The sequence below is a fragment of the Saimiri boliviensis genome, chromosome X (genome assembly GCF_048565385.1).
Source record: "Saimiri boliviensis isolate mSaiBol1 chromosome X, mSaiBol1.pri, whole genome shotgun sequence".
Taxonomy (NCBI): domain Eukaryota; kingdom Metazoa; phylum Chordata; class Mammalia; order Primates; family Cebidae; genus Saimiri; species Saimiri boliviensis.
Window position 1 is genome coordinate 61,889,426 of NC_133470.1, and position 22,421 is coordinate 61,911,846.

A 22,421-nucleotide genomic window follows, 5' to 3' on the forward strand; every position below is an offset into this window, starting at 1 on the left:
GGTAGCACTGAGTTCTATGCACCATAATTGCTGAGCTTTCCCTCCCTTGGCACCCAGAGATGCTTTCCATACAATGCTGCTGGGGGTAGGGGAGGGATGGCATCAGCAATTTAGAATTTTTTTTTTTAATTCTTCTATGTCTCTTTCAGTGTTACGAAGTTAAAACCAGGTACTGTGAGCGCTCATCTTATTTTTGTTTCCTATAAAGGTTTTCTTTTTCTTGTTTTTTTTTTTTTTTTTTTTTTTTTTTTTTTTTTTTTTCTGTGTAGATAGTTAAGTTGGTGTCTGTTGATGAAAAGAGTCAAACTCAAAACTATTTGAAGATATGCTGAGCCAAATATGAGTGACTGTGGCCCATAACACAGCCCTCAGGAGGTCCTGAGAACATATGCCTAAGGTTGTTGGGGTAAAGCCTGGTTTTATACATATTAGGGAGGCATGAGGCATCAATCAATTAATCAAATACATTTAAGAAATACATTGCATTGGTTTGGTCCAGAAAGGTGAGAAAACTCGAACCAAGGGTTGGGTGTGATTTCCAGGCTATAGGCAAATTTAAACATTTTCTGATTGACAACTGATTGAGTTTGTTTAAGAAACTGGAATGGGAATATCCAAGATGGCCAAATAGGAACATCTCTGGATTGCAGTTCTCAGCGAAAACACATCACTGCATTTCCCAACAAATTTTTACTGCCCACAGACCAGGAGATTCCCAAGCGGAAAAGCATCATGAGTCTCCAGCATGGCTGTTTCACACAAATCTGGGCACCATTTCAACTGGCACCTGGAATGCCTGGGAGATAGTTGCCCATTCAACAGGAAAAAATGGGGCTGAAACAGGGAGCCAGGTGATCTGGCTTGGCTGGTCCCACCAACACAAAGATGAACAATCTGAAATGCTCTGGACTGAGAGTTTCACAGCAAGCACAGCTGGATGTGGGATGGTCCAGCTCTGTGGGGGAAGGACATCTGACATTACCAAGGCAGTCCACCACTACCAAGGCAGTCCACCATTCTGAGGCAGTCCACCATTACTGAGGCAGTTTGCCATTACTGAGGCAGTCTGCCAGTAGAGAGTTTGCCATTACTGAGGCAGACCTCCTTTACTGAGGCAGTTCTAACTATACTTCTATAAACAAAACTGCAAGGAAGTTCACACAGCAGCTGGGCAGAGCCCACGGCAGCTCAGCAATGCCTCTGCTGGCAGACTGTGCCTGGGCTACCTCCTCTCTGGGCAAGGCACCCCTGAAAAAAGGCACAACTCATCAGGAACTTATAAATAAAGCCCCAACTTCCTGGGAAGAGCACCTGGGAAAAAAAGGCATTTATGAGATCTGCTGCAGCAGACTTAAATGAACCTGTACAGCAGTTCTGAACAGAACAACAGAACTCATAGCTCAGCACTTGTGCTCCTATAACGGACAGATTGTCTTCTCAAGCAGCTCCCCAACCCCCCTATATCCATAGAGACACCTCATAAAGGAGAGCTCAAGTTGACATCTGGAGGTAATCCTTCTGGGACAATGATAATAGAATAAGAAACTGGCAGCAACCCTTACTGCTCTTCAGCTACTGCAGGTGATCCCCAGGCAAGCAGGGTCTGGAGTGAACCTCCAGCAGTGCTATAACAGAGGAGCCTGACTGTTAGAAGGAAAACTAAAAAACAGAAACAGATAACTTCAACATCAACAAAAAGGAAGTCCACTCAGAGACCCCATCTGAAAGTCACCAACTACAAAGACCACAGGAAGATAAATCCACAAAGATAGAAAGAAACCAGTGCAAAAAGGATAAAAACACCCCAAACCAGAACGCCTCTCATCTTCCAAGGGATCACAACTCTTCACCAGCAAGGGAACAGGCTGGATGGAAAATGAGTCTAATGAATTGACAGAAACAGGCTTCAGAAGGTGGATAATAACAAAATTCTCTGAGCTAAAAGAACATGTTCTAATCCAATGCAAAGAAACTAAGAACCTTGAAAAAAGGTTTCACAAAATGCTAATGAGAATAAACAACCTAGAGAGGAATATAAATGAATTGACAGAGCTGAAAAACACAACATGAGAACTTCGCAAAGCATACACAAGTTTCAATAGCTGAATCGACCAAGCAGAAGAAAGGATATCAGAGATTGAAGATTAACTCAATGAAACAAAATGAGAAGGCAAGATTAAAGAAAAAAGAGTGATTAGAAATGAACAAAGCCTCCAAGAAATATGGGATTATGTAAAAAGACCTAATCTACATTTGATAGATGTACCTGAATAAGACAGAGAGAACGAATTCAAGCTAGAAAACACTCTTCAGGATATTATCCAGTAGAACTTCTCCAACCTAGCAATCCAGGCCAATATTCAAGTCCAGGAAATACAGAGAACACCACAAAGATATTTCTCAAGAAGGGCAACCCCAAGGCACATAATTGTCAGATTCTCCAGGATTGAAATGAGGAAAAAAGTGCTAAGGGCAGCCAGAAAGAAAGGTCGGGTTACCCACAAAGGGAAGACCATCAGACTCACAGTGGACCTCTCGGCAGAAACCCTACAAGTCAGAAGAGAGTGGGGGCCAATATTCAACATCCTTAAAGAAAAGAACTTTCAACCTAAAATTTCATATCCAGCAAAACTAAGCTTCATAAGCCAAGGAGAATTAAAATCCTTTACGAAAAGCAATTGCTGAGAGATTTCATCACCACCAGGCCTGCCTTACAAGAGCTCCTGAAAGAAGCGTGAAGCATAGAAAGGAACAATCAGTACCAACCAGTCCAAAAATGTACCAAATGGTAAAGAGCATTGATACAATGAAGAAACTGCATCAACTAATGGGCAAAACAACCAGCTAGCATCAAAACGGCAGGATCAAATTCACTCATAACAATATTAACCTTTAATGTAAATGGACTAAATGCCCCAATCAAAAGACACAGACTGGCAAATTGGATAAAAAGTCAAAACCCATCGGTGTGCTGTATCCAGAAAACCGACCTCACATGCAAGGATACACATAGGCTCAAAATAAAGGGATGGAGAAAGATGGACCAAGTAAATGGATAGAAAACAAAACAAAACAAAACAAAAAACCAGGAATTGCAATTCTGATAAAATAGACTTCAAACGAACAAAGATCAAAAGAGACAAAAAAGGGCATTGCATAATGGTAGAAGGGTCAATGCAACAAGAAGAGCTAATGATCCTAAATATATACACACCAAATGCAGAAGCAGTCCGATATGTAAAGCAAGTTCTTACCGACCTACAAAGAGACTTAGACTCCTACACAATAATAGTGGGAGACTTTAACACTTCACTGTCAATATTAGACAGACCAACAAGACAGAAAATTAACAAGGATATCCAGGACTTGAATTCAGATCTGGACCAAGCGAACCTAATAGACATTTAGAGAACTCTCCACACAAAATCCACAGAATATACATTCTTCTCAGCATCACATCATACTTACTCTAAAATTGACCACATAATTGGAAGTAAAACACTCCTCAGCAAATGCAAAAGAATGGAAAATGGAAATCATAGCAAACAGTCTCTCAGACCACAATGCAATCAAATTAGAACTCAGGATTATTGAAAGTTGACTGGATACACAATGAAATGAAGGCAGAAATAAAGATGTTCTTTGAAACGAACCAGAATGAAGACACAACATACCAGAATCTCTGGGACACATTTAAAGCAGTGTCTAGAGGAAAATTTATAGCTATAAATGCCCACATGAGAAGCAAGGAAAGATCTAAAATTGACACCCTATCCTCAGAATTGGAAGAACTAGAGAAGCAAGATCAAAAACACTCAAAAGCTAGCAGAAGACAAGAAATAACTAAGATCAGAGCAGAACTGAAGGAGATAGAGACACAAAAAACCCTTCAAAAAATCAATAAATCCAGGAGCTGGTGTTTTGAAAAGATCAAAAAAATAGAAAGATCATTAGTCAGAATAATAAAAAAGAAAAGAGAATAATCAAATAGATGCAATAAAAAAAAGATAAAGGGGATATCACCACAGATTCCACAGAAATACAAACCATCATCAGAGATTACCACAAACAACTATGTGCACATAAACAAGTAAACCTGGAAGAAATGGATAAACTCCTGGACACTTGCACCATCCCAAGCCTAAACTAGGAAGAATTTGAAACCCTGAATGGACCAATAACAAAGGCTGAAGTTGAGGCAGCAATTAATAGCCTACAACCCCCAAAAAAGCCCAGGTCCAGATGGGTTCACAGCCAAATTCTACCAGACACAGACAGAGGAGCTGGTAGCAGTCCTTCTTAAACTATTCCAAACAATCCAAAAAGAGGGAATCCTTCCCAAATTATTTCATGAGACCAACATCATCCTGATACCAAAACCCAGCAGAGACTCAACAGAAAAAGAAAACTTCAGGCCAATATACATGATGAACATAGATGCAGAAATCTTCAATAAAATACTGAAAAATCTATTGCAACAACACATCAAAAAGCTTATCCATCACAATCAAGTAGGTTTCATCTCGGGGATGCAAGGCTAGTTCAACATACACAAGTTTATAAAGCTAATTCACCACATAAACAGAACCAAAGACAAAAACCACATGATTGTCTCAATAGATGCAGGGAAGGCCTTCAACAAAATTCAATAGGCTTTATGCTAAAATTCTCAATAAACTAAGTATCGATAGAACGTATTTCAAAATAATAAAAGCTACTTACAAAAAACCCAGAGTCAATATCATACTCAATGGGCAAAAACTGGAAGCATTCCCTTTGAAATCTGGCACTAGAAAAGGATGCCCTCTCTCACCACTCCTATTTAATATAGTATTGGAAGTTCTAGCCAGAGCAATCAGGCAAGAAAAAGAAATAAAGGGTATTCAAATAGGAAAGAAGGAAGTCAAATTGTCTCTATTTGCAGATGACATGATTGTATATTTGGAAGACCCCATCGTCTCAGTCCCAAATCTCCAGAAACTGATAAGCAACTTCAGCAAAGCCTCAGGATACAAAATCAATGTGCAAACATCACAAGCATTCCTACACACCAATAACACACTTAAAGAGAGCCAGATCAAGAACGAACTGTCATTCACAATTGCTACAAAAAGAATAAAATACCTAGGAATACAACTAACAAAGAATGTAAAGAACCTCTTCAAGGAGAACTACAAACCACTGCTCAATGAAATAAGACAGAACACAAACAGATGGAAAAACATTACATGCTCATGGTTAGGAAGAATCAATATTGTGAAAATGGCCATACTTCCCAAAGTAATTCATAGATTCAATGCCGTCCCCATCAAGCTGCCTATGAATTTCTTCACAGAACTGGAAAAAAAACACGTTAAACTTCATATGGAACCAAAAGAGAGCCCGCATAGCCAAGTCAATTCTAAGCAAAAAGAACAAAGCTGGAGGCATCACGCCACCTGACTACAAGGCTACAATAATCAAAACAGCATGGTACTGGTACCAAAACAGAGATATAGACCAATGGAACAGAACAGAGGCCGCAGAGGCAACACCACACATCTGCAACCATCTGATCTTTGACAAACTCAACAAAAACAGGCAATGAGGAAAGGAATCCCTTTTTAATAAAGGATGTTTTTGGAAAACTGGCTAGCCATGTGCAGAAAGCAGAAACTGGACCTCTTCCTGACACCTTACACTAAAATTAACTACAGATGGATTAAAGACTTAAACATCAGACCTAACACCATAAAAACCCTACAAGAAAATCTAGGCAAAACCATCTAGGGCATAGGCATAGGCAAGGACTTCATGATGAAAACACCAAAAACATTGGCAACAAAAGCCAAAATAGACAAATGAGACCTAATTAAACTCCAGAGCTTCTGCACAGGCAGCAAAAGAAACAATCATTAGAGTGAACTGATGGCCAACAGAATAGAAAAAAAATTTTGCAATCTACCCATCTGACAATGGACTTATATCCAGAATTTACAAAAAGCTAAAATAGATTTACACGAAAAAAACAAACAAGCTCATTCAAAAGTGGGCAAAGGATAAGAACAGATACTTTACAAAAGAAGACATATATGAGGCCAACAAACATATGAAAAAATGCTTATCATCGATGGTCATCAGAGAAATGCAAATCAAAACTACATTGAGATACCATCTCATGCCAGTTAGAATGGTGATCATTAAAAACCTGGAGACAACAAATGCTGAGGAGGATGTGGAGAAATAGGAACACTTTTACACTGTTGGTGGGAGTATAAGTTAGTTCAAACATTGTGGAAGACAGTGTGGTAATTCCTCAAGGACCCAGAAATAGAAATTCCATTTGACCCAGCAATTCCATTACTGGGTGTATATCCAAAGGATTATAAATGTTTCTACTATAAAGCAACATGCACATGTATGTTCATTGCAGTGCTTCTTAAAATAGCAAAGACCTGGAACCAACCCAAATGCTCATCTATGATAGACTGGACAGGTAAAATGTGGCACATATACACCATGGAATACTATGCAGCCAGAAAAAACGATGAGTTGTTGTCCTTTGTAGGGACATGGATGAAGCTGGAAACCATCATTCTCAGCAAACTGACACAAGAACAGAAAATCAAACACCTCATGTTCTCACTCATAAGCGAGTGTAGGGAGGGTAGCATCACACACTGAGGTCTATTGGGGGGCACTAGGGGAGAGAAAGTGGGGGGTAGGGAGTTGGGGAGGGTTAATATGGGGAGAAATACCAGATATAGGTTATGGAGATGGAGGCAGCAAACCACATTACCATGTATGTACCTATGCAACAATCTTGCATGTTCTTTGCATGTACCCCAGAACCTAAAGTGCAATTATGTATATGTGTATATATATATATATATATATATATATATATATATATATATATGAAACTGGAATAAATAGAAAAAAATGTCTGGGTTGTGATAAGAGGTTGTGAAGAACAAAGTTTTATCATGAAGATAAAGCCTCCAGGTAGAAGGCTTCAGAGAAAATAGCTCATATATACATATATATATATATATATATATATATATATATATATATATATATAAAATCAGATCTAAAGTCTCTGTTGATGTTAATGCTACAGAGGTATAATAAGGCATATCTGATTCCACTTTCTGTCATAGCCTGAACCAATCTTTTAGCTACATTTTAAGAGTCCTGACTGAGGAGGAAGGCCATTCAGATTGTTGGGGGCCTTAGAGTTTTAGTTTTGGTTTCTATGTTCTTATTGCTTGGGGTGATCAGTGGAGCCTTCTATTCCACTATCTTATTCTTCCTTTAGGGCCAGTTTCTAAAGATTTATTTTGTTCCTCTGAATAGCTGACATACACCTGTTCTTTGTATACCTTGTTATGTTTTATTAAAATTTTGACTTTTGAAAAAAGTCACCTTGGCTAGTCTTCAAAGACTGGCTTTGTACATGGGAACATCTTCACTTATCAGTTCTGTTTGTCTCAAAATCTTCTTAGATCTTTTCTTTGGATTAAACTCCTGCAGAAGTGTGTATGTATGTTTCCTCCCAATTCCTGTGTATGCAAGACTTTTTAAAAATGTCTTAATGTTTCTATGAGTCTCACAGCAGCTTCTTCTCAGGGACTTAACTATTCTGTCATCCCCTGTTCTTAACCTCTTGTCTACAGGCACCCACCTGTCTGCAGCCCCCTACAGCTCTCATATGCCACAGTGCCCACAACTGCTTTAAGAGGCCTATAGGAATGCTGGGAAGATGGCTGCCTAAGAGCAGCTCAGGACTTCAGCTCCCAGTGAAAGTGCAGAGGGTGAGTGGACGCCGCATTTCCAGAAGAACTCTTACTGCCCACAGACCAGGAGATACCCAGGCAGAGGGGTCGCCAGCGTCGCAGTCCCAGCCGGTGCGGCTGTTTTGGCCCCCGCGGGGCTGATTCCGCCCGCGCGGCTGCTGTGACCACTCCCTCTTGTTGCGGTTCTCCGTACAAAAGCCACTGGTCTGGGAGCCCTCTTAGCTGGCGACCAGAGCCCTGAGACGGCAGAGTTGCCCACTCATCTGAAATAGCGAGTCAGGCCAGGAGATTCCTAGGCAAAAAATCCGCCAGGAGACGGCGCTGCAGTTCGAGCCCACTCCGCAGTTTGAGCCGACTCCGTGAGTCGCAGCACGGGAGATCCCGGCGCCTTTTCAACAAGCGACCTGAACGGGGGGTTGTTCAACTTAAAAGAAAAGACTCTGAGTCAGGGAGCCAGGTGATCAGGCTCGGTTGGTCCCACCCCTCCACCCCCAACAACAACGAAAACAAAAACAGTAATTGGAAACCCTCTGGGTTGAGCCCTTCAAACCAAGCACAGCTGAACCTGGAAGGTCCGGTTCCGTGGGGGAGGGGCTTCCGCCATTACTGAGACTCTCCACCGCTAAGGAGGCAGGCTGCCGTTGCCGAGGCAACCCGCCGTTGCCGAGGCAACCTGCCACAACAGAGAGAGTCCACCATAACAGAGGCGGGGCTACCATTGCCGAGACAGTTCTAACGACGCCCATATAAAAAGGACTGCAGGGAAGAGCTCAGGGCAGCTGGGCGGAGCCCACAGCAGCTCAGCAAAGACGCTGCGGGCAGGCAGTGGCTAGACGTGCTGCTAGCTGGGCGGGTCAGACCTGAAAGAAAACTCAAAAAAGGCAGTAGTGCAACGGAAACTCATAAAGCTCCAACTCCCTGGGACAGAGACAGACAACAGGTGGATAAACCCACAAAAATGGGAAGAAACCAGCGCAAAAAGGATGAAAACTCCCGAAACCAGAACACCTCTCCTCCTAAAAGGGATCACAACTCCTCACCAGCAAGGGAACCAGACTGGATGGAGAAGGAGGGTGATGAAATGACAGAATCAGACTTCAGAAGGTGGGTAGTAAGAAACTACAGTGAGCTAAAAGAACATGTTCTAACCAAACGCAAAGAAAAGAGGAACCTTGAGAAAAGATTGGACGAACTGCTGGCAAGAATGGACAGCATAGAGAGGAGTATAAGTGAATTGATGGAGCTGAAAAACGCAACACGAGAACTTCGTGAAGCATGCACAAGCTTCAACAGCCGAATTGACCAAGCAGAAGAAAGGATATCAGAGGTCGAAGATCAACTCAATGAAACAAAAAGAGAAGGCAAGAACAGAGAAAAAAGCGCAAAAAGGAATGAACAAAATCTTCAAGAAATGTGGGACTATGTGAAAAGACCTAATCTACGTCTGATAGGTGTACCTGAATGTGATGAAGAGAATGAATCCAAGCTGGAAAATACTCTTCAGGATATTATCCAGGAAAACTTCCCCAACCTAGAAAGGCAGACCAATATTCAAATCCAGAAAATACAGAGAACACCACAAAGATATTCCTCAAGAAGAGCAACCCCAAGGCACATAATCGTCAGATTCACCAGGGTTGAAATGAAAGAGAAAATGCTAAGGGCAGCCAGAGAGAAAGGTCGGGTTACCCACAAAGGGAAGCCCATTAGACTCACAGCAGATCTCTCAACAGAAACCCTACAAGCCAGAAGAGATTGGGGGCCAATATTCAACATCCTTAAAGAAAAGAACTTTCAACCTAGAATCTCCTATCCAGCCAAACTAAGCTTCATAAGTGAAGGAAAAATAAAATCCTTTGTGAACAAGCAAGCACTCAGAGATTTCATCACCACCAAACCTGCTCTACAAGAACTCCTGAAAGAGGCTCTACACATATAAAGGAACAACCAATACCAGCCACTCCAAAAACACACCAAATGGTAAAAGAGCATCAACACAATCAAGAATCTGCATCAACTAACCAACAAAACAGCCAGGTAGCATCAAAATGACAGTATCAAATTCACACATAACAATACTATCCCTAAATGTCAATGGACTAAATGCCCCAGTCAAAAGACACAGACTGGCAAATTGGATAAAAAGCCAAAACCCATCAGTGTGCTGTATCCAGGAAACCCATCTTACATGCAAGGATACACAAAGGCTCAAAATAAAGGGATGGAGGAAGATCTACCAAGCAAATGGAGAGCAAAAAAAGGCAGGAGTTGCAATTCTCATCTCTGATAAAATAGACTTTAAAGCAACAAAGATCAAAAGAGACAAAGAAGGACATTACATAATGGTAAAAGCATCACTGCAACAAGAAGAGCTAAAGATCCTAAATATATATGCACCCAATACAGGAGCACCCAGATACATAAGGCAAGTTCTTAAATACTTACAAAGAGACTTAGACTCCCACACAATAATAGTGGGAGACTTTAACACCCCATTGTCAATATTAGACAGATCAACCAGACAGAAAATCAACAAGGATATCCAGGACCTGAATACAGACCTGGAACAAGCAAACCTAATAGACATTTACAGAACTCTCCACCCCAAATCCACAGAATATACATTCTTCTCAGCACCACATCACACCTACTCTAAAATTGACCACATAATTGGCAATAAATCACTCCTCAGCAAATGCAAAAGAACAGAAATCATAACAAACAGTCTCTCAGACCACAGTGCAATCGAATTAGAACTCAGAATGGAGAAACTAACTCAGAACCACACAGCTTCATGGAAACTGAATAACTTGCTCTTGAATGTTGACTGGATAAACAATGAAATGAAGGCAGAAATAAAGATGTTCTTCGAAACCAATGAGAACGAAGACACAACATACCAGAATCTCTGGGACACATTTAAAGCAGTCTCTAGAGGAAAATATATAGCAATGAGTGCCCACATGAGAAGAAAGGAGAGATCTAAAATTGACACCCTATCATCAAAATTGAAAGAGCTAGAGGAGCAAGATCAAAAAAACTCAAAACCCAGCAGAAGACAGGAAATAACTAAGATCAGAGCAGAACTGAAGGAAATAGAGACACAAAAAACTCTTCAAAAGTCAATAAATCCAGGAGCTGGTTTTTTGAAAAGATCAACAAAATAGACAGACCACTAGCCAGATTAATAAAAAAGAAAAGAGAGAATAACCAAATTGATGCAATAAAAAACGATAAAGGGGATATCACCACAGATTCCACAGAAATCCAAACCATCATCAGAGATTATTACAAACAACTCTATGCACATAAACTAGTAAACCTGGAAGAAATGGATAAATTCCTGGACACCTGCATCCTCCCAAGCCTAAACCTGGAAGAAGCCGAAACCCTGAATAGACCAATAACATGGTCTGAAGTCGAGGCAGCAATAAAGAGCCTACCACCCAAAAAAAGCCCAGGTCCAGATGGGTTCACAGCTGAATTCTACCAGACATACAAAAAGGAGCTGATACCATTCCTTTTGAAACTATTCCAGACGATCCAAAAAGTCCATAAACGTAATTCACCACATAAACAGAACAAAAGACAAAAACCACATGATTATCTCGATTGATGCAGAGAAGGCTTTTCAAAATTCAACAACCCTTTATGCTAAAAACCCTCAATAAACTGGGTATTGATGGAACGTATCTCAAAACAATAAAAGCTATTTACGACAAACCAACAGACAATATCATACTGAATGGGCAAAAACTGGAAGCATTCCCTTTGAAATCTGGCACTAGACAAGGATGCCCTCTCTCACCACTCCTATTCAATATAGTACTGGAAGTTCTAGCCAGAGCAATCAGGCAAGAAAAAGAAATAAAGGGTATCCAAATTGGAAAGGAGGAAATCAAATTGTCTCTATTTGCAGATGACATGATTGTATATCTGGAAGACCCCATCATCTCAGCCCAAAATCTCCTGAAACTGATAAACAACTTCAGCAAAGTCTCAGGATACAAAATCAACGTGCAAAAATCACAAGCATTCCTATACACCAGTAATAGACTTCAAGAGAGCCAAATCAAGAACGAACTACCATTCACAATTGCTACAAAGAGAATAAAGTACCTAGGAATACTACTAACAAGGAACGTAAAGGACCTCTTCAAGGAGAACTACAAGCCATTGCTCAACGAAATAAGAGAGGATACAAACAGATGGAGAAACATTCCATGTTCATGGTTAGGAAGAATCAACATTGTGAAAATGGCCATACTGCCCAAAGTAATTTACAGATTCAACGCTATTCCCATCAAGCTACCAATGACCTTCTTCACAGAACTGGAAAAAGACACCTTAAACTTCATATGGAACCAAAAGAGAGCCCGCATAGCCAAGTTAATTCTAAGCAAAAAGAACAAAGCAGGAGGCATCACACTACCGGACTTCAAACTATACTACAAGGCTACAGTAATCAAAACAGCATGGTACTGGTACCAAAACAGAGATATAGACCAATGGAACAGAACAGAGGCCTCAGAGGAAATACAACATACCCACAACCATCTGATCTTCGACAAACCTGACAAAAACAAGCAATGGGGAAAGGACTCCCTGTTTAATAAATGGTGTTGGGAAAACTGGCTAGCCATGTGCAGAAAGCAGAAACAGGACCCCTTCCTGACACCTTACACCAAAATTAACTCCAGATGGATTAAAGACTTAAACATCAGACCTAATACCATAAAAACCTTAGAAGAAAATCTAGGCAAAACCATTCAGGACATAGGTGTAGGCAAGGACTTCATGACCAAAACGCCAAAAGCAATGGCAACAAAAGCCAAAATAGACAAATGGGACCTAATCAAACTCCACAGCTTCTGCACGGCAAAAGAAACAGTCAGTAGAGTGAATCGGCAACCAACAGAATGGGAAAAAATTTTTGCAGCCTACCCATCTGACAAGGGGCTGATATCCAGAATTTACAAAGAACTAAAGCAGATCTACAAGAAAAAAACAAACAAGCCCATTAAAAAATGGGCAAAGGAAATGAACAGATACTTTACAAAAGAAGACATACAGGAGGCCAACAAACATATGAAAAAATGCTCATCATCACTGGTCATCAGAGAAATGCAAATCAAAACCACATTGAGATACCATCTCACACCAGTTAGAATGGCGATCATTAAAAAATCGGGAAACATCAGATGCTGGAGAGGATGTGGAGAAATAGGAACACTTTTACACTGTTGGTGGGAATGTAAATTAATTCAACCATTGTGGAAGACAGTGTGGCGATTCCTCAAGGACCTAAAAATAGAAATCCCATTTGACCCAGCAATCCCATTACTGGGTATATATCCAAAGGATTATAAATCATTCTACTATAAGGACACGTGCACACGAATGTTCATTGCAGCACTGTTTACAATAGCAAAGACCTGGAACCAACCCAAATGCCCAACGATGATAGACTGGATAGGGAAAATGTGGTACATATACACCATGGAATATTACGCAGCCATCAAAAACGATGAGTTCACGTCCTTTGTAGGGACATGGATGAACCTGGAAACCATCATTCTCAACAAACTGACACAAGAGCAGAAAATCGAACACTGTATATTCTCACTCATAGGCGGGTGTTGAACAATGAGAACATATGGACACAGGGAGGGGAGCACTACACACTGGGGTCCGTTGGGGGGAAATGGGGGAGGGGCGGAGGGGTGGGGATGTGGGAAGAGATAGCATGGGGAGAAATGACAGATACAGGTGAGGGGACAGAAGGCAGCAAACCACACTGCTATGTGTGTACCTATGCAACAATCTTGCATGTTCATCACATGTACCCCAAAACCTAAACTGCAATAAAAAAAAAAGAGGCCTATAACCTCATATCCACACTACATTAACATCTCATTAGAGCTCTAAGTCAGGCAAAGCAGAAATTCGTACTTTAGGCAGTCCCCAAGTGAGTTGTAATGTTGTAAACAAGTTCTACATTTTTCTTTTTATTATTTTTCTTATTTATTGTATTGTATTTAAAATTTTAAAATATATTTTATTGAGTTTTAGGTTTTGGGGTACATGTGAAGAACATGCAAGCCTGTTGCATAAGTATATGCATCCCTGTGCAACAATCTTGGGGAGTTATCCCTCCCCAACTTTCCACCCCCTGCTGTCCCCTCCCTGTGTCCATGTGTTCTCGTTGCTCAACACCCACCTATGAGTGAGAATATGCAGTGTTTGATTTTCTGTTCTTGTGTCGGTTTGCTCAGAATGACAGTTTCCAGGTTCATCCATGTCCCTACGAAGGACACAAACTCATTGTTTTTTTTTTTATGGCTACATAGTATTCCATGGTGTATATGTGCCACATTTTCCCTGTCCAGTCAATCATCAAGGGGCATTAAAGTTGGTTCCACGTCTTTGCTATTGTAAACAGTGCTGCAATGAACATTCATGTGCATGTGTCCTTAAAACAGAACAATTTATAATCCTTTGGATATATACCCAGAAATAGGATTGCTGGGTCAAATGGAATTTCTAAATCTAGGTCCTTGAGGAATCACCACACCGTCTTCCACAATGGTTGAACTAATCTATACTCCCACCGACAGTGTAAAAATGTTCCTATTCCTCCACATCCTCTCCAGCATCTGTTGTCTCTGATTTTTTAATGAGAGCCATTCTAACTGCCATGAGATGGTACCTCAATGCCAGCAATTTTCATTTCTCTAATAGCCAGTGATGATGAGCATTTTTTCATATGTTTGTTGGCCTCATAGATGTCTTCCTTTGTGTCTGTTCCTATCCTTTGTCCACTTTTGAATGGGCTTGTTTTTTTCACGTAAATCTGTTTTAGTTTTTTGTAAATTCTGGTTGTAAGTCTTTTGTCAGATGGGTAGATTGCAAAAAATTTTCCCCATTCTGTTGATTTCCAATTCACTCTAATGATCATTTCTTTTGCTATTTAGAAGCTCTGGAGTTTAATTAGGTCCCATTTGTCTATTTTGGCTTTTGTTGCCAATGCTTTTGGTGTTTTAGTCATGAAGTTCTTGCCTATGCCTATGTCCTAGATGGTTTTGCCTAGATTTTCTTCTAGGGTTTTTATGGTGTTAGGTCTGATGTTTAAGTCTTTAATCCATCTGGAGTTAATTTTAGTGTAAGGTGTCAGGAAGGGGTCCAGTTTCTGCTTTCTGCACATGGCTAGCCAGTTTTCTCAACACCATTTATTAAACAGGGACTCCTTTCCCCATTGCTTGTTTTTCTTGGGTTTGTCAAAGATCAGATGGTTGTAGATGTGTGGCATTGCCTTCGAGGCATCTGCTCTGTTCCAATAGTCTATATCTCTGTTTTGGTACCATTACCATGCTGTTTTGATTACTGTAGCCTTGTGGTATAGTTTGAAGTCCGGTAGTGTGATGCCTCCCGCTTTGTTCTTTTTGCTTAGAATTGACTTGGCTGTGTGAGCTCTCTTTTGGTTCCATATGAAGTTTAAGATGTTTTTTTTTTCCAGTTCTGTGAAGAAAGTCATAGGTAGCTTGATGAGGATACCACTGAATCTATGTATTACTTTGGGAAGTATGGCCATTTTCACAATATTGATTCTTCCTTACCATGAGCATGTAATGTTTTTCCGTCTGTTTGTGTCCTGTCTTATCTCATTGAGCAGCAGTTTGTAGTTCTCCTTGAACAGGTCCTTTACATTCTTTGTTAGTTGTATTCCTAGGTATTTTATTCTCTCTGTGGCAATTGTGAACAGCAGTTCATTCTTGATTTGGCTCTCTTTAAGTGTGTTATTGGTGTATAGAAATGCTTGTGATATTTGCACATTGATTTTGTATCCTGAGGCTTTGCTTAAGTTGCTTATCAGTTTCTGGAGATTTGGGGCTGAGACGATGGGGTCTTCCAAATATACAATCATGTCATCTGCAAATAGAGACAATTTGACTTCCTTCTTTCCTACTTGAATACCCTTTATTTCTTTTCCCTTGTCTAGTGCCTACATTTTTTTTTCTGTTACAAAGGAGGAACTGGTAATTGGGAGGCCACTATCTGACCATGTCATACTGCAAGGTGGAGGTGGTGAGACAAGGGAGAGCAAAAATGTCACATACTTTTCCATTGTTTTGAATGTGACTTTTCCCTTGGTTGGGGGTTTTTTGGATTGCTGCAGCTCCTTGACTGGTTTCTAGATTTCCCACAAAGCTACCTTTTTTTCTTAGTATTTCTGTTGGTCAGGAGGAACTTGAAGCTTTCTATTCTGCCCTGTACCCTTCTGTTGACATCACTCTCTCAGGAATATCCCTTTTTTAGAGACTTGAGTTTATTTGGTTTTGTATTACAGAAAGTTCAAAATCAGAGACAAATTATTTCTTGAGTGTTATCATCAGTACTGAGTGTCAGCTTGATTGGATTGAGGTAAACAAAGTATTAATTTTGAGTATGTCTGTGTGGATGTTGCCAAAAGAGAAGAACATTTAAGTCAGTGGACTGGGGACGGCAGATGCCTCCTTAATCTGGTGGGCACAGTCTAATCAGCTTTCAGTAAATATAAAGCAGGAAGAAAAACTTGCAAAGAAGAGATGGGCCTAGCCTCCCAGCCTACATCTTTCTCCTATGCTTGATACTTCCTGCCCTTGAACATTGGATTCCAAGTTCTTCAGTTTTGGGACTCAGACTGGTTCTCCTTGCTCCTCAGCTTGCAGACAGCCTATTGTGGGATCCTGTGATCCTGTAAGTTAGTACTTAGAAAGTATTTTATTAGTTCTGTCCCTCTAAGAGAAGCCTGATTAATACAATGAGATTTATATTGACTTTTTTGAAAAGTCTGGTTTTCTTTTCTTGTGTGTCCACAAATAGTTGAGAGGCCATTCAAAGCACACTGTTTTTACAGAATACAAAACATTCTGGTCCCAGTAGATGTTTAATAGCCATATAGGCTTTTTACATTCAAGGTTCCTTTTATTGCCTCTCAATACCGTCATCTTAAAACATCCAACTGAAACATATACTGTGTGACTAAATTGGCCAGGATCCCAAGGGGCTTTATGAAGAAACTGTTTTCTACATCCAGAAAGCTGAGTGTTTCTTTTCTCAATAGCACTGATCATCTTCTAATGTACTATTTAATTTACTGATATATTTATTATATATTATTTATGGCTTCTTTCTTCCTCCACTGTAATGTAAGGTCCATGAGGACAGTGATTTATATCTATTTTGTTCCCTACTCTACCTCAAGTTCCTAGAAGAATGTGTAAAACATAGAAGACCTCAAACATTTGGTGTGTTGAGCTAGACTGATTTCCTGACTCCTGAAGCCATTCTCAATAGAAGACTCACAAATGTATCTTTTCCTCAAATGCTCCAATAGCACAAAATATTTTCCAATTTTGTTTACTATTTTATTCTAGTATCAGAATCAATGTCTAGATCATATTAGTGCATGATAAAAATCTGTCAAATCAATGCATGAAAAAGCATTTGGAAATCATGCAAGCAAAATCACTAAATAAACACATGAAAGGGGGACAACCATATACATGTGCCAGCAGATAAAACACATTTGATAAGAGGGCCTAACATTTTTATAGCATTCTAATAAGCACTCTATGAATATTTATTAGTTTTACCCTCACAGAAATCCAGGAAAGTAGATAGTATTATTATATTTGTTTTGGTGATGAAGAAATAGAAGAGTGGAGATATAAGTAAATTGTCATGCCATACACTTACTAAATGTTAGAGTCTGAGATTTCAGCACAGGTGGCCCAGCTTTATTATTTATGCCTCTAAACCCTATATTGAAGTGTCTCTCTGAAAAACTTCCAGCAGCTAATCCTGAAGAAACCTCCTGATAATGAAGTAGGTTATAAAAATGAAAGTACTTACCAGAAACTATAAGCTAATATTCTCCCTCTGGCCACACTGAGCCATGCACACATGCATGAGCCCCTACACAACACCACCTCTTGAAGATGCTAATGATGAAGGTCACATATCTTTTTGGACTAAGCATTGGAAATCTACAGATGAATTTTTACTTTAAAGAAAGATTGGTACAGTCTGTTTCGGACTGGGCTGCCTTTTATCTAGGAGAAAAAAAGAGAGTATTTCAGGTACTCCTTCGGTCTGTTGTGTAGAAAAATTTTTATATGCATTGAAAGAAAAGCTGGAAAGCTGGGACAGTAGGCAAAAATTGAGTTCCTCCAAAACTGGTCTTTTTTGGACTTCATTTCTAGTGTCTGCCAGAGGAACAGGCATGTTAACAGATGTTTAGTTCCCTTCTTGGTCTTTATTCACTCTGGGATTTAATTCAGACAAAGTTATGCCTTTTTGGGAGATGAAAGACTGAACTGAAAAGCAACAACATTCCTTGGAGGCCTACTACGTACCAGATAATTTGTATAGCAATATATGGAAAGCAAATAGCAATTGTATACAGGAGACTAATTATAGGAACTTGGTCACTCTGTCCTCTGCCTGTTGGTGTAATTCTAAACTGTTTTAAAAACAGGGAAGAGCATGGGTTTGTGTGCATGTCTGAGAATTATTTTTCAATGAAAAAATACAGGTATTCTTAATCCAGATTCCTATGCTAGGGAACATTCAATAGCTATTGGAATAGGGATATTTGATTGCAGCAGTCACAGAGAATGAAAATGAACATGGCTTTACATGTGTTAAACCAAATAGAGATTATATTTTGGGGATGTTGGCTCCAAGTATCTATCACCTATAGATGAAGATTTTTATCAAAAGTACATATTACTACAGAATTTACTTCCATTGCACAAGCTGCTGAATAGTAGTTGATATAAATAAAAGGCCAAAAGGTATATTTAACAGTTCACTTGTGGAAGACAAGAACTGTGGACTGTATTAGGGCTCCTCAGAGAAAGAGAAACAATCAGATGTGTGTGTGTGTGGGTGGGTGTGTGTGTGTGTGTGTGCATGTGTATGTGTGTGCATGTGTGTATCTATCTATCTATCTATCTATCTAACCATATATATATATATATATATATATATATATATATATATATATATAGAGAGAGAGAGAGAGAGAGAGAGAGAGAGAGAGAGAGGGAGATTTATTTTAAAGAATTTGTTCCTGTGACTGTGGAGGCTAGCAAGTACAAAATCTGCAGGGTAGACTGATTGGCTAGAGACTCAGGGAAAACTTATAGTTCAAGTCCGAAGGCAGTCTGCTGGCAGAATTCCTTCTTCCATGGGGGAGATCAGTCTTTTTTTCTATTAAGGTCTTCAGCGGAATAAATGAGGCGTACTCGTATTATGGAATGTATTCTATTTTACTCAAACTCTACTGATTTAAATGTTAATCTCATCTAAATATAGCTTTACAGAAACATATAGAGTAATATTTGGCCAAATATTCCAGATACCATGCCCTAGACAAGTGGACACGAAATTAATCATTATATGGTGCTTTGTATTGTATCACAGCAGATAGAAATTTTCTTTGTAATAACAACTTATGGATGTGTGTATATGCTAGGTTAAAATAAACAGACAAGAAGAAGTAGGTTTGTACCATGAGATGTCTCATAGTAGAGGTAAAACTACTAGCAAACTAACACATAAGGTAGGAACAAAAGGGGCAGTGATGTTATACAGGAATCCCGTGTTATAGACATTTATCTCAACCAAGCAGTTGAATATTTAGGAGATAAGAAATAAAATCTGTGTTCCATCAACCCACCTAAGTCTCCCATTATGTGTTACTTTTTGCTGGTGGTGACTGCATTTTACTTTCATTCTCTTTTATAAACACAGAAGGATTTCCCAAGTAGAAATCCTTTATGCCTCACAGCATTTCTAGATGTGTGTGTCAGGGTTAGATAATCTGTTTCACAGATGAGGCCAGGGCAAAGGGAAAAACTCAACTAAGACCCTGAAGTTAATGTGAGGTCTGGCACAGGAACCCACATGTTCTGACAGTTATCTTTGTGTTTTCTCCAGAAGAATTATGATCCGATGTCCTACAGCAATGAGGGACAAGTAGATTGGAGCTTGAGTACCTGAAAATGCTGAAGATGTGGAGGCACCAGGCATCTCTGGGGAGAGAGGTATGGGATAAATATGACAACAACAGAATTTTTTCAGAGTTTATTAAAAGTGTGCTTAGACACCCCAGATTTATTCTATGATTCACTCAGCCATACAACTGCTCTTCCATGAACCCAGCAGAATGTGGGAGGTTTACCTTATAAACAGATTTGTTATGGAAGTTGTGGACTTGTGTATTCTAGGAGGAGAGGAGGGCATGGCCAAAACATGATCCAGTGGATAAGGTAAAATTCAAAACTCTGAATGTCAACCAAACCACCCCAAACTGCCCACTCATCTGCCAGAAAGCTCATAGGTATCTCATGCCCTAGCCAGGGATGTCTGTTGTGCTGATGCAGTCAACCTGTGAATCATATCTGATCTGGAAAGTCTTGAAGTCAGTTGCTGACTTTACCAGGTACATGTTACCCAAACTAGTTTAAACTGAAGGTGATTCAGAAACAATTTCAGGCCTTCACAGGACTGACCCAGAGAGATAACCACTATAGTCAGCAGCCTATGTTTCTGAAGTGACCCCTCTAATACCCAAACCCTGTCTGGGAGGCCAAAAGAATCTTGAAGTGTCATGGATACACTTTGGAAGAAGCAACAGGTTAGTATTACAAGGGCAGTGATTTCATGTATTCTGATCTCTCTTTCCAATTTCTCTCAGACCCATGCAAGAAATCAGAAAAATGTTAGCTGGCTGTACCTACTAATCATTGAGAAGAATCAGTGAAGACTTTGGTATGGAATGACTATCTCAACAGGGAGATTAGGCTCTAGATTAGGTAGAAGGCCCCAGAGGAGGCCTCATCCCCACATTTAAGGTTGTCATGGTTACCTAATTACTAACAGGTATCACTTGAGAAGAAGGCTACTGGATGGAAATTGAGGAAACTTGTTATGTTGACATATTTATATATTATCTTGTGATTTCTAAAGTATTTGCTTTACTTCCGACATATAGGATATATGGCATTTAATCACAAAAGAGGTTTGATTTGGTAGGGAAAGGGCAAATAAACAAATTATACTTAGAAAAAACCTCATAAATGATTATCATATTATATATACATTAAAATTTCAATGTACAAAGTCTTATTACACCACACACATGAAAGGGAAAAAATGAATCAATAGAGGAGAGGATTAATAGTGGTATTATAAAACAGTGCAATTCAGGTGATTTTTATTTACCTATCAATACTTTTCTAGTTTAACTTCTCATGGTTTAACAAAGATTCTCCTTGTTAAGAACCAAGAAAGAGATGCTAATTTTTTATAAGACCGGAAAATATGAAAAAATATACTTAAAATTAAAATAACCTCATTTCACCTATCACAGATGTGAAAATTCAATTTTTCCTTTTTTTTTTTTTTTAAATTTCTGAACTATTTCATGTAATACTTCTGGACTGAGGTTGACAGTGGGCAACCAATACTGCAGAAAGTAAAACTTCTGGTAAGGAGGGGACTACTGTAACATGTAAAATTATTTTTTGAGTGAATAATATTTCACATCATGGATGAATCATTTTGTTATTATTCGAATGTTTTGTGCCATTTTACATAATTCTGTCATTAATGTATGACTTTATCACTATCAATCAATCATCTCTAATCTATCCGACATACCTTTTCCCACAATCTAATTTTTTTATACTTAATGAGACAGTTTATATATAAAGTAAAAACACAGGCAGAACTAATCTATGCTATTGATAACTAGAATAATAGTTACTCTGAGGGGTTAATGACTAGAAGGAAGAGAGGGAGAAGTTAATGACTAGAAGTGAGCAGGCAGCTTGTTTGCAAGGGCTGGTAACATTCTATTATTTATTTATTTTTCCTTTTTTATTATACTTTAAGTTCTGGGATACATGTGCAGAACGTGCAGGTTTGTTAAACACATATACATGCACCATGGTCATTTGTGGCACCCATCAACCCGTCATCCAAATTAAGTATTTCTCCTAATGTTATCTCTCCCCTGGCACTCCACCTACTTACAGGCCCTGGTATGTGATGTTCCCTTCCCTGTGCCCATGTGTTCTTTGTTCCACTCCCATTTATAAGTGAGAACATGTGATGTTTGGTTTTCTGTTCCTGTGTTAGTTTGCTAAGAATGATGGTTTCCAGCTTCATCCATGTCCCTGAATAGGACATGAACTCATCCTTTTTTATGGTTGCATAGTATTCCATGGTGTATATGTGCCACATTTTCTTAATCCAGTCTATCATTGATGGACATTTGGGTTGGTTCCAAGTCTTTGCTATTGTGAGTAGTGCTGAATAAACATACATGTGCATGTGTCTTTATAGTAGAATGCTTTATAATCTTTTGAGCATATATCCATCCAGTAATGGGATTGCTGGGTCAAATGTTATTTCTGGTTCTAGAACCTTGAGGAATTGCAACACTGTCTTCTACAATGGTTAAAATAATTTGCACTCTCACCAACAGCGTAAAAGCATTCCTATTTCTCCATATCCTCTCCAGCATCTGTTGTTTCCTGACTTTTTGATGATCACCATTCTAACTGGTGTGAGATGGTATCTCGTTGTGGT